Source organism: Hippocampus bargibanti, linkage group LG04, assembly GCF_051943395.1.
Source record: "Hippocampus bargibanti isolate YZ-2025 linkage group LG04, ASM5194339v1, whole genome shotgun sequence".
NCBI classification, from domain to species: domain Eukaryota; kingdom Metazoa; phylum Chordata; class Actinopteri; order Syngnathiformes; family Syngnathidae; genus Hippocampus; species Hippocampus bargibanti.
The window spans coordinates 6,437,501-6,451,182 of record NC_142737.1 but is presented as its reverse complement, the minus strand read 5'-3'; the positions used below and the strand labels follow the sequence as shown (position 1 = coordinate 6,451,182).

General features: G+C 40.6%; 1 protein-coding gene across 1 annotated transcript in view; it reads right to left on the bottom strand.

Moving 5' to 3' along the window:
• mef2cb (myocyte enhancer factor 2cb) overlaps positions 1-13,682 on the bottom strand; it is a 210,770-nt gene that overhangs the window by 140,059 nt on the left and 57,029 nt on the right. The gene's annotated exons all lie outside the window — the stretch shown is intronic.

Sequence of the window (13,682 nt, the reverse complement as noted above, 5' to 3'; positions counted from 1 at the left end):
CTTCCACTATGCTAAAACATATTTTTTACACCATCCATAACCTTCATATCTCAAATATCGGTACGACCATTTAGCTAGAACCAGTCCACAAGCCACCCAAAAATGGCTGTCATCCACACTTTTGGATTCTGAGCTTGAGAATTACTCTTCGTTTGTACAGTGTGCACGTGTGTGCGTGTGTGTTTGTATGACTTGTCTTGTGAGGACCACTAACATTTTATATCATACGTAGTGAGGACATTTTTGACAAGTGAGGACCTTTTGGCCGCTCCTCACAATTTTTTTCATTCTAAAGGCTTCTAGAGAGTCCATTTATGCATCTGTTAACATTTCAGAGAGGTCCTCACAAATTCACCCACAATGTTTTTTGTGTATATTCATTTCACTTGGATACACACTTTTAATAACTGTGTGTGTTTAATGAGAGGAAAAAGTTCATACCACAAAAAGTAACACAATATTTTAACTAAATTTACTACAGGGGTGAGGACTTTGAACGTACCCATTCAGAAACCGCACTCCTGCTGTTATTTCAGTTTCAAGTCCACTTTTGTCCACTTTTATTGCTTTGTTTTTAAAGAAGTTGAAGTAGGAAGTGTGGTGACATTTAGTCATTTAGTTCAAATGTAACACTAGTTCTTCTCTAAACTTATCAGCAATGGTGGTCCTCACGACTTATCTGGAGATACCCAGACCTCACAAAACCGTTGAAACAGGAATGTGTGCGTGTGTGTGTGTGCCAGTGAAAAACAACTCCAGACAGGTAAAAGAGCCTCAACACATATGCATCAACAAACAGTTAAAAAAAAGAAGAAAAGAAAAACATCATCGCACCCCCCTGGTGTGTTTCTTCAACTTGTGTGCATTTCAATGTTTTGGAAGTTAATATGCGTTTTTGGGAGAAAAAAATATATCAACATATACACACACTTCAACCAGCGTTTATAATCTAATTTTATCTCACTCGTCAAAAAAATATTTTCCGGGCTTTATTCTGCGTTCCCAGCAGCACGCTTATGAACGTTGTCGTCATAGCGGCTCACGGTCGCAGAGATGACAACAGAGGCTCAGCAAAATTAGAGGAATGAAGCACTGACATTATCTCCGCTTATATTTTGCACACATGAAAAATCTCAAGTGCAGAATTCCACATTGTCTTGTCAACAAACATCAAACACTTTCTTGCTTGGAACAAGCTACTGCCCAAAACCCCAACAGGCACCACATTTCACATCTACTTCAAAATCAAAGAAAAAACAGTGCAATATACTGCCTCTTTTCACCATTTATTTCCCAGATACATTTTTTTTAACTAGTTGACAATTGTGTTTTTGTTAACTTAAAAGTCTCCTTTTATTGTCAAGCTTACCTTTAGCGGCTTTCCAAAACATGACAAACACAATTTCAGTTGAATGAATTAACATGCTGACAATGTTCCGAAATCTTGTTTACAGATAACAGTACCATACTTTATAGTTTTTATTTCAGGCCCACATATGACGTTAGTAGTCTTCAACTTTTTCACAGAAAACCAAACATCTCTAAAAATAGTAACATGGTGTTGAAGGTGGGCGGGGACAGAAAAATGTGGGTTTAGCGACTATCTTGCATTGATTGTAAAGATTTTTGGAATTTATAGGAGGTTAGCAAAGTGTAAAATGTGTTGTTGATGCTTCATTTTGTGTCATTTTAAACGACAACCGACATATTTTTTTGGTTTCTTAACTGACGTCAGAAAAACGTTTTATAGCATCTAAAATACCCAAAACACGCAGGCTGATATTTTTAGTCCAATGCAAAACACCAATAAAAATGAGTTAAAGTGTCCCAAAACTACTTCAAGGTGACCTCAGAAAGTTTCAGTTTCAGAAGGTCCCGCCCCCTTGTTCGTGACCTCACGCAAGGACGTCTTGCCTTGCTCGAGAATCAAAACAATGGCTTCAGATTCGGAGAAGATGCTTTCTTGCTACTCATCCAGTTATGAAAATGATTCAAATAGTTCTGAAGAGGAAAGCATAAATGTTTGCAATCGATTAAAGAAGTCTTTCCGTCTCATTTTGAGGCGTCTGGACTCCAATATAGCGCCCAGAAAATGCACAAGATGGCGAGAAACAACTCACACACGGTGGTGCAGAAACGGAACAATAATAATCTATTTCATTTATAAGCGCCTTTCAAAACTGAGGGGGTGGGGGGGCTCGGACCAAAATATAGAAAGTCCAGGGTAATACAAAGTACAAATACAAGCTGACAGCGTCCCGGTTTCGTACCCGCTGTCCTGAAGAAGGAAGTGCTGGATGCGGGGAGGCGTGGCCCCGCCCCAGCTGTCAATCCAAACGTGACAATCGGGGGGAGGGAGGGGTTTCCGCCAAGGTGGAGCGGGTGGGATCGCCGCGTTGCAAACGCCGCGTCGGGCTCACGGTCGGCGCCGCCGCCTCTTTGAGACAGGTGACCTCTTCTGGCTTCTCCGTTGGCAGGGAGAGCGATTTTTGGAAAGCTCGCATGCGTGGGAAGCCATGCGGGTCAGCAGAAAGCGTGTGCGCCGACACAGTAATAAAGATCGATAATACGAAATATAACATTATTAAAATGACACTAAAAGTTATAAATTTGATAAATGAACTGTCAACATTTTGGTAACTAATAGGATTCAATAGAAAATGTTGCTTAAAAACAACAGATTGACATCATATACTATCCTGTTGTGTAGGAGATGCCAGCGTGTCGTCATTTGTTATGATCCTCGCGTCAGCCATTTAGAATGCTTTTTGATTTACGACCGTTTTGTCGGAACGGGACCCGGTCGTAACTCGGATGTTACTTGTTACTATTTAGGATGTCAATGGCTCTCCTGCTGCACAAAAATGACCCTATGCTAACGCAGCCTAAGCTAATGAAAAGCAACCATTTCCCTGCTCCCGAGCAATTGTAAGAGAATTCTTCTGATTGAAAACTTCCTGGAGCTGTCTTGCATGGTTTGTGAAACGTTGTAATTACCGCTGGGGGTCTCCTCCCGCTCCGTTGGCAGGGGGAGTGGGGGGCCGGCCAGCATTTGCGGGCGCTCTAGGGTTTCTCCCTCAGTTCAACACACTTAGGCCCCGTCTAATTAGAGTACGTTTGCCACGTTTCCGATCTGCTGTCTCCGCAGCTGGGGACAACCTCCGCATCAAGCTGTGGCGCAGACGCTCGTCAAACGGCGTACGGAGAGCAACAACAGGCGACACTTCTCGCCGCCATGTGAACACAAGCTTCCTTCCCTCTCCATCTCGGTTTCATTCATCCCCCGCGCCAGCCCTCGCCCACCTCCTCAGCCTTATTTTCTCCACCCTTGTTTTATTTTTTTTCTTCCCCTTGGCTTTGTTCTCCCTGTTCTCCCCAGCAAACTCGGGAATGGCGGCTACAAAGAGCCCCCACATAGGAAGATGAGACAGAGAAAGAGAGAGAGAGCATAGAGTGGAGCGGGTTCGCATGCTGCACAGCTTGTGTGCGTGTGTTAGCTTGTGTTTGTGTGAAAGTCTTGTGAGAGAGAGAGTGCGAGGCGGCAGGAGATCGCCAGGGTAGTGAGAGTCGGTAGTACACCTAGAGGCAATGAGAAAGAACAGAGGAAACACTTGCCCCCCCATCAAGAACAGTTGTTCAACCCCCCCCCCCCCACTTCACCCCAAGGCGAGGTGATGCGGGGATGGCAGGTGGGGAGCAAAGCAGGGCGGAGGGGTGGCAGGAAAAAGCTACAATCGTCTGCTTTCACTTTTCACCTGATCGCCTTTACCGTCTTTTCAAAGTCTCCCCCACCCATTTCAAATACCCGGTGGGGAGACATAGACTGGCGCTTTGGAATTACTCTATATTTATTTATTTACCACTCTCACTATCTTCATTTTAGATAAAGTTGACGGTAAAAATGGCTTACTGTGCCACTTGTACATCTACCTGTATGACCACGCTTTGGGACTCAAGAAGAAGTGCTTAAGAACTAATGTCTCTCTGTGTCTTTGTATTGTCATGTTATTTAGTTTTTTTTTTCTTTTGACTTCAAGACGGCGCCGTGAGAGTGGCTGCCTTTCCAGCAGCTCCTGCGTTTTGCTTTTCTACTTTCATTTCTTTCATAACTTTGCTGCTGTGAAATGTAAATTTCTCCACTGTGAGACTAATAAAGGCAAATCCAATCCAATCCAAGACAAATTACTGTCATGTAAAAAAATTACAAAATACAGCGACAGACGGATGATCGCCACACTTTATATACAAGATTAGTTGTGATATATATATATATACAGTAAAGTCTCGTTATATCGATATCGGATATATCGATAGTTCCGGTTATATCGATACTATTTCTTTGCACGGATGGAGAAAATTACATGCAAACAGGGTCGGATATATCGATAGTCCCGGTTATATCGATATTTTTTCGGACTCCCTTGAATATCGATATAACGAGACTTTACTGTATATATATATATATATATATATATATATATATATACGCACCTGTGTGGTATATCTTAAAAACAAGTCCCTAATATGGACAACCCTTGCTTTTGTCCGCTGTCGTCCTTGCACTGTCCTTAACCCTGCCCTATGGTGAACACCCCGGAAAACAAGTGCAGTGTGAAAAAAGCTTAAGGGACCAATTACAATACACAAGATCGTGTTTGACTCACCATGAAATGTTTGCTTTGTTGACACAAAAGTCATTTAGGACCCTAAAAAAACAAACATCTAAAAATGGGAAAATGTTTCAAAATTTGACTTCTGGAGACTCCGATTAGCTAATGGAGAAGTCATTAGCTAAATTGTTCAGGTACTAGACCCACTCTATACACTCATGTATCGACGCCCGTCGTGCTATGTTCAGTGGGCCTCGGCATATGCGAAAATTCACAATTGACACAATCCAAGGTGTTTCTGCATGTCATTTTATCATGTCATTCATCCAGGACATTTTACTTCAGATTGTTGTTGTCTTGGTTCTAAATGTCAATCTGAAGTCACTCTCTTATTAGTGCAGAAGCTGATTTTTTTTAGAAAGGAGTATGGGGCAGCTGTCATGTGACGTAATCAACACAATGTACTTAAACAAAAAAATCTCCATTATATGTGAATATGTTCATATTCTTCACAAGACTGAAAAATTTTATACAGTGATACCTCGGTTTACAAATCCCTTGGCTTACGAACATTTTGGTTTACGAATGTTAAATTTATTAACATTTTACCTTGTCATACAAACTATTTTTCCGGATACACACGGAGCTGCCACAATGAGTAATGTGTCGTTCGCGAACGAGCCCGTTCTAATAAGAAAATGGCAGCCGACATTTTTTGTCCTCTATTCCCCGCCCACAGTCTTTGGTTAAAACCACGTGATGGGTCAAGAACACAGCAGTGAGGGGAAGTGGTTTAAACATTAAAGAGACAGGCAGAAAAAATGCAGAGTGTAGACTGCAAGGTTAAAATATCCCATAAATCAGGCACCACAAATAACCCGCACAAGCCATCTGTACACTTGATGCAATAAGATATCAACCCAGCTAAACAGAACACAATTAATGAGGAACAATTAGAAAGAAAGAAGAAGGCTACGTTCCTCATCAAGTGTTTAATGCTGATGAAACCGGCCACTCCATTCATTCAAGCCATCAACGACCATCACAAAGGCAAATAAAACAACTTTATTATATAATACAGTTTATTTCTTTAATTACAATACCATAGCACATTTATTATACATAAAATAAGGTATATTTTGTGTAGTTTTAAGGCTTAGAAAATTATGTTTTATGGGGACCTGGGAACGGATTAGTCTCATTTTGATGGTTTCCTACGGGAAATTAATTTTTGGGATACACACTTCGCCTTACACACTCTGTCTGGGAAACAATTAAGTTCGTAAGCCAAGGTATGACTGTACATTTAAGACAGGGAATATCAACATTTGGAAAATGAGAAGCCGAGGTTGCACAGACAAAAAAAAACAAAAAAACATGTTTCCGCACCTGGAAAACTGTGTGGGTAGTGACAGACTATACCAAAGAATAGTGCAATTCTCAGTTCTGCTCTGCATTTGGTCTCATGTCTGCCTCCCTTTGTCTGGTGTTTGAGAAAACGCACCTGCACTATCGAGCCACACAAAGTGCCACGGAAATGTGATTCGCAGCTTTTTTTGCATGACGACAATGGATGCCGACTAATGGTACTATGATGAAAGGCTTTTGAGCCTCTTACCAGATAAATTCACAAAATCTTTAAATGTACAAGTGTTTGTGTCTATAAACAAGCAAAAACATTCACGGGTGATATTAAAGTAAGAAGACATTATACAGTGATACCTCAGATTACGAATTTATTTGGTTCCCAGAAAGTGTGTGTAAGACGAAAAGTTCGTCTACCAAACATTTATTTCCCATAAGAAACCATTAAAAATGAGAATAAGCCGTTCCCAGGTCCCCATAAAACATAATTTACTACTAAATTAGCCTTAAAACTACACAAAATACGGTAAAGTCTCATTCTATCGATATTCTCGGGAGTCGGAAAAAAATATCAATATAACCGGACTATCGACATATCCGATCCTGCGGCATGTAAATTTTCTCCTTGCGTTCATAGAAATAGTATCGTAATAAGCAGTACTATCGATATAACCGATATCGATATAACGAGACTTTACTGTATACCTTATTTTACGTGTAATAAATGCTATTGTATTGTAATTAAAGAAATAAACTGTACTGTATAATAGTCATTTTATTTACCTTTGTGATGGTCGTTGATGTAGTTGCCTCTTGATGATATCCGAGTGAAGTTGCCGTACTTTCTCTGCAATAATACCCTCACACATTGTCCCCTGCGAGCTGCTTTTGGTTACTCCAAGTCAACAGAAGTTTTTCAACCTCTTCTATTGCCTGAGACGGTTGCTTCGACAACACAGAAACACCCTTAGCCACACATAGCAATGGTCGACTTTGCATACTGGTACTGGGACGCTAAATCACACAAACGCACACCTCGTTTGTGTTTTTCGATGATCTGCTCGACGTGACGTCACGTCAGGAATCGTCACCAACTCAAAAACAAGACTTCCTGAATATTCAGTGCGAGTCTTAAAACGTAAACTACAGCTATATGCGGTGGAATCTTTGTAAAATACGTTCAGTAGAAGTCATTTGAAGTGATTTTACAATTTTGGCACAACTTGTATGGAGGCGTCGTTTGTCCTTTATTATACCCTCCCAATTTCCTCAGGTTCTACGTGTTTTAAAATATTGAAGTCACCAGGCATGGAAACCGTCCGTCACACTTTCACCAGAAGCTTATAATTTGTCTAACCCAGGGAAGGGAGCAGCTCTTTATTTTTTCCCTATGGATGGACTTGTCATCAGTCTTGTCCTCACCCTTGTTTGAACACATCTCCAGGGAATGCTTCAAGTGGAGCAGGCATTTACATTCATGCTTCTAAACTGCCCCCCTAAAGTCCCCCATCCCACCGCCTGTTTAAAATTGCTCTTCGGCAGGTTGACCTATCGAGAAGGAGGGCGACGGTCCCTTTTAGACAGAACAGACTGATGTTGGAACTTTGTTCAAAATGCCTCGTCTGTTTTCAGTCTCTGGAGAGCACATAAAACTCTCGAGAAAATGTATTCTATGGATACAAAAGCCGAGAATATACATTATGATAATGCATGCAAATAATGCTATGGATCATTTACATTTTTTGTGTTTTTTTTTCTGCCATCTTTGGCTCTTGAAAACTAATTAAAAAGTAGGAAGGTTGATTTGTATGGCAACATTTGTTTTGGTGAGGATTGTCCTTAAAAAGTCAGGCGACATTTGGTGTCATTGACAAAGTGACACTGCGGATTCTGCTCATTAACTTATTCACTGCCAGACATGCAAGGGTTTTTGTCAATTTCACCCAAATTCCAGGAACCACAGAACATTGAGTTTTAGGACTACATAAACATTAAATGCAGCATAACAAACCTTAGACTCACTTCTCTCATCAGAGAAGAGAGTTAATTCCTAAGGTATATGGGTCTGGAGTTATATGAGCTGGAAATGAGGGTGGCTGTCCAAAATATAATGAAAAACATACATATTAATTTATATAGCGCTAATTTATAGAGTGCTTCAACAACAGCTGAACCTGGAACAAAGTACTAACATGGAAAAAAGGGAAATGCAGCCCCCATGTGGAAGGGAATAAACATTGCCAGAGGTCTGACCAGCACTTTATTGGCACCCCCCAAAGATATTCGGGAATGGCGCTCCACGTCACAATTTTCAATTCCCGACTAAATTTAGGAATGACAGCGAATTAGTTAATATTAAATGCAGATGCCTTGTGCTTAAAAAACCGGACAACTAACCCTTTTTGGTGTGAGATGTATTTTTTTTTTCGTGCATTTATAACTGTTATCGCTGTTTAAAACCCCTGACCCATATAAATTAGGAATTATATGAGTCTGGAGTTATCTGAGCTCGAAATGGGAGCATCTTAATGAAAGGTAAATGCTGCCCCCTCGTGGAAGGAAAAAAATCATTGTCAGAGGTCTGACCGCCGCTTTATCGGCAACCCTCCCGCAAGAAAAACCACAACCTGAACAAATTCGGGAATGACGCTCCACGTCATATTTTTAATTCCCAAATAAATTCGGGAATGGCAGCGAATGAGTTAAAGCAGGGGTGTCAAAGTCATTTTTTGCCGCGGGCCACATTGTAGTTATGGTTTCCTCTCGAGGGCCGTTCTGAATTTGGGGAACCTATTAGAATGTTTAAATCCCTTCAAATATTACATATAGAGCACACAGCAAATTAATGACTAACACGTTTTCAAATCTGAAGTCAAGAATAATGACTTTTATTGTAATTGACATCCAAAAATATGACATTTTGGCTCAGATTTTAGCAATCATCATGGAATTTAACAAGTTTGATTTGCTTTCGCGGGCCGAAAAAAAATGATGTGGCGGGCCGGATATGGCCCGCGGGCCTTGACTTTGACACCTATGAGTTAAAGTATATGAAAACGGTTTAATGGTTGCAAAGGGTTAAAATCAGTTGTAAACTACAAAGTGCTTACATTGAAAGTCCAAAAGTGTAGTTTATCCGTCAGACTCGAGACATATTTGGTGAAACCAGTCCTTTTTTCAGTCGTCCCCAATTTCCTGCACACTTTTGCACGCGGACTTATCTTCACACCCACAAGCACACCACATCAATGAGCAACATTTTGTGCGCGCTCCCAGAGAAGTAAAATTAACCTCTTGAATGATGCCAGCGTTTTGGGGTTTGTGAGGCACCACGTACAGAAACAGACAAAGAAGCAGCCATGTGGCCTCCTATCTCAAGGATTGATACAACTGAGAAAGCAAGAGGTCGTGGGAGGCGAGCGGGGGCACAGGGGTGAAGGAGAGCCCATCTGAACTCATTAAAATAAAGAAAAAAAATCATAATACATAATAAATAAATAAATGAATCACAACTTCTTTTCTAAAGTCAGCATTTCAAATCAGAGCGTGTCCCCTCTCATTTAATGCATCATTTTGCGACGTGATAAATTTATGAATTAGACATACATCCTTTTTCCTTTCAAGATACTCGGTCTCATGAGGGGGACGAGGGGGGGGGGGCAGTGTGGAGGATTTAAGAGCGTTTTGCCGTGTCAAACATTAAAACCCACGGGGAGAGTATCAGCACAATTAGACTGGGGTGAAGGGAGAGAGAGAAAAATTCCACAGACAAAATCAGGATCTTAAGAGCAGCAGCGGCGTTATTCGTCAGTACAGTAAACGTGGTTATCAGTCGCGGGTGATCCTTTTAAACGCTTCCTTTGCAGGGATAAAAGCAGAGCAGGGGGAAATAAACTTAGTTCTGCTTCCAATCTGTAAATCCTTGGTGGTCATGGAAGATGATCCCAATTTGCTTCTAAGCACCACTGTCAGATCTTACAATAATAAATAATTTAAGACTTTAAGCAGCAATTATGAACCGTAAATGGAGAAAGCCCGTCGACCAGTGCTTGCTGTAGCCAGATGATGGTGGGGTTCCACAACAAATACGCTAATCGCTACTTATGTCATAGCCAATAACGCAGGTAGAAAGCCTGATGAGAAGTATTTCATTTCGCATAAGGTCGGTTTGCCAGAAGCTGCTTGGCCGAAGCTCAGATTCTTCATTGAGTGGGTGCTACTTTGGTGACTTAGAAGCCGATCACAAAAAAATTTGATTGGCTGAGTCATGCCATGTGGGAGGAGCTACAATGCATGTGTCAGTATATCTGTGCATATATTACAATACAATCCAATACATATTGATTGATATAGCGCTTTAACAACAGCCGAAGCTGGAAAAAAGTGCTTAACATGGACACCTATCATATACAGGAAATAAAGCAGTCACAAAGATGGTAGAAAGCAAGCACCAGGAAGCTGTGCCAACTTCATATATATATATATATATATTACTAGCTAGCTAGTAATGCTAGCTAGCATAGGGATTTTGACACTTGTGATCTTAAGGAAAGATTAATTTTCATATAACTGTCAATTTAGACATTTCCCTGTATTTTAATTTTTTTTTTTTATCATTTCAAATAATGTACGGCGTACGACAACTTTTATACGGTAAAAAGCCTATCTTACAAAGACCATTTTGGCTCAAATGTAGTTCGTCTCAAATGCTGGTAGCAAACCGGTAAAAGTAATCGTCAAATATATATATATATATATATATATATATATATATATATATATATATTTTTAGCACTGCGTATTGATAAAAGCTAACGTGCGCATGCACGCTAAACTGTCTGCCTTTCCGGTTGTGTTAGCATTTTTGTGAAATAAGTTTCAATAATGTACAGAGTACTACAACTTTTATACGGGAATTGTAATCATATATAAGGGCAGCTATTAGCCAAGGCTGACGGGAATGGTTTTCATGACGTAGAAACAGCTGGCTAGCTATGCTAGCTGTGTCCAGCATAGCTAGCTAGCTGTGTCCACAGACTTCTTCCTTTCCTTTCCTTTTCCTTCCATCACTTTGCTGCTGTGAAATGTCAATTTCTCCACTGCGACACTAATAAAGCTAAATAAATAAAACTATTAAAGCTAGCTAACTGTATGCCGCGATTGTGCCAGAAAACTTCCCTCACGTGAATGCAAGTGCCGTAGTACTGATCCTGGTAGTTGAAGCGCCTCAATGGGTATGCTCAAAGCACTCAGGACAATCAAGAAATACTGTATGCTGCCTGTTGACCTCCCAAAATATTCACAAGAATTTTTTTGCGGAAAAAAATACCCCATTAATCATTTAAAGTTACAATTGCTTGCTGAAATTGCAGTTATATATACGTCAAAGGACCTCAAATGTGAAACTAGAGAACCCCAGAGCAGCACTCGTATAAACGTTTGAAGAATTATTGGAGAGAGGGAATATTTACTTTGAGAAGAAGACCGCAATCCGTCAAACTCAGAAGAAAACAATAAGTGAAAAGAATGTGAGCCCAGGTGAGCAGAGATGCTCCGTCTGGTTTCAGCGGGCACAGAGCATTGTTTGAAATAATCTCTGCAGTAAAATGTACTCACTCATATGCTCTCTGTAGAGCCATGTTGTTGTTGTTTTTATTTCTGCCAAATTGATCCACTTGCCCGAAGCTTTCACGTCTGCTCAGGTGGGACGCTGCACATTGAATTATAATTACACACTTTAGCAATAAATGATGAGAAAATTACTTTCATTCACTTGCTTATTTTAGTCACCGGAATAAATGAGTTGAATGTTAGTATACTAGTTGATTTGAAGCCTGCTTTCACCCAAATGAGTACAAAGATAGCATGTTTATGACTGACCCGCTGCGTTTAACACTCGGATGAGTGCTGTGATGTCTCTTCAACAGCCCAAGCTTTGCTCTTTTCAGGACAGCTAAAGACCAAACTGGGGAAGAAGCAAAATAACGCAACCAAATTGCTGAATTTTGAAGTTATTATTTGTTTAGTGGACTTGTCAAGATGACAAAGCTACAAACAGAAAATCTAGAAAGTTGGGATGGGCAATGGTGAAAATGCCTCATGGGGAAGAGAGGAAATTTAGGATTGTAGATATTCAGTCCAGTGATACCTCGGTTTACAAACCCCTCGGTTTACGAACGTTAAATTTATGAACATTTTACCTTGGCATCCAAATTATTTTTCGGGATAAACACGGAGCTGCCACAATGAGGGATGTGTCGTTCGCGAACGGGCCCGATCTCCTAACAAGAAAATGGTGGCCGCTGTTTTTTTTTTCCACGCCCCCAGTCGTCGGTTAAAGCCATGTGATTGGTCAAGAACGCAGCAGTGAGGGGCGGGGGATGGGGGGGGGGGTTTACAGACAGTGAGAGAGTGAAGCCATTCTCCAAAAAATAAAATGGCTGCCGACATTTTTTTGTCCTCTATTCCCCGCCCCCAGATTTTGGTTAAAGCCACGTGATTGGTCAAGAACGCAGCAGTGAGGGGAGGTGGTTTAAACATTAAAGAGACAGGCAGATGACAGAGAGTGACAAAATGTTTAGAAAACAGTGAAATTTTGACTCGTTTCAACTTTGATAGTTCAAAGGCAGAGTGTAGACTGCAAGGTTAAAATTCCCATCAAGCAGGCTCCACAAATAACCCGCACTAGCCATCAGTTACATTTGAAACGAAAAGACAAGCAAGGGAACTAGCTATTAATGATGTTTCTAGTGTGTCTGCTTGCATCTGTTGCTGTTGCAAGATCACAACTTGTTGCAAGACACTATGCAAAAAGCTATCCATTCCATCAAGTCATCAACGACCATCACAAAGGTAAATAAAACAACTTTATTATACAGTACAGTACAATTTATGTCTTTAATTATAATACCATAGCACAATTATTATACATAAAATAAGGTATATTTTGTGTAGTGTTAAAGCTTACAAAATTAGAAAGTAGAAAATTATGTTTTATGGAGACCTGGGAACTGATTATTCTCATTTTAATGGTTTCCGAAGGGAAATGAATTTTTGGGATACACACTTTTCGCCTTACACACTCTGTCTGGGAACCAATTAAGTTCATAAGCCAAGGTATCACTATATTTGGGACTTGGAAAGTTTGACTTCCGGGTACAACTGGAACGCACTGTGCCTGTTAGGTGTCGGACGCTTTGGCCGCTGGATTCCAGTACGTGAATACTTGCATTGAGCCGCCGGTGCAAAGGAAAGGCTGTGAAGCGGCGGACAGACAGGAGCCACCGGTCACCACAGTTTCAACATGGCATCCTCATGCTGTTTGCTCCTCTGCCGCCTCCTCTCCTGCATGTTGTTTGCTCATGTGTGGATAGAAAATAGCAGCAAATATGATATGATGTGTGGAACTGAGGCCATCTGGCAGGAACCCAGATGACTGTTTAATTTATTTCATGATTTTCTTGTGTGTATATTTGTCTAACCCCTGCTATCCATGAAATTCCAGTATAAATACGAGTAAACACCGGTGTTCTTAAATTAATAATCATGACAGGTTGAGAGGAGGTGACAGACAGTTTTGCTGAACGATGTCATTTGTGTCATTTACTCTCAACACAAATATATATATATATATACAGTAAAGTCTCGTTATATCGATATCGGATATATCGATAGTCCCGGTTATATCGATACTATTTCTATGCACGC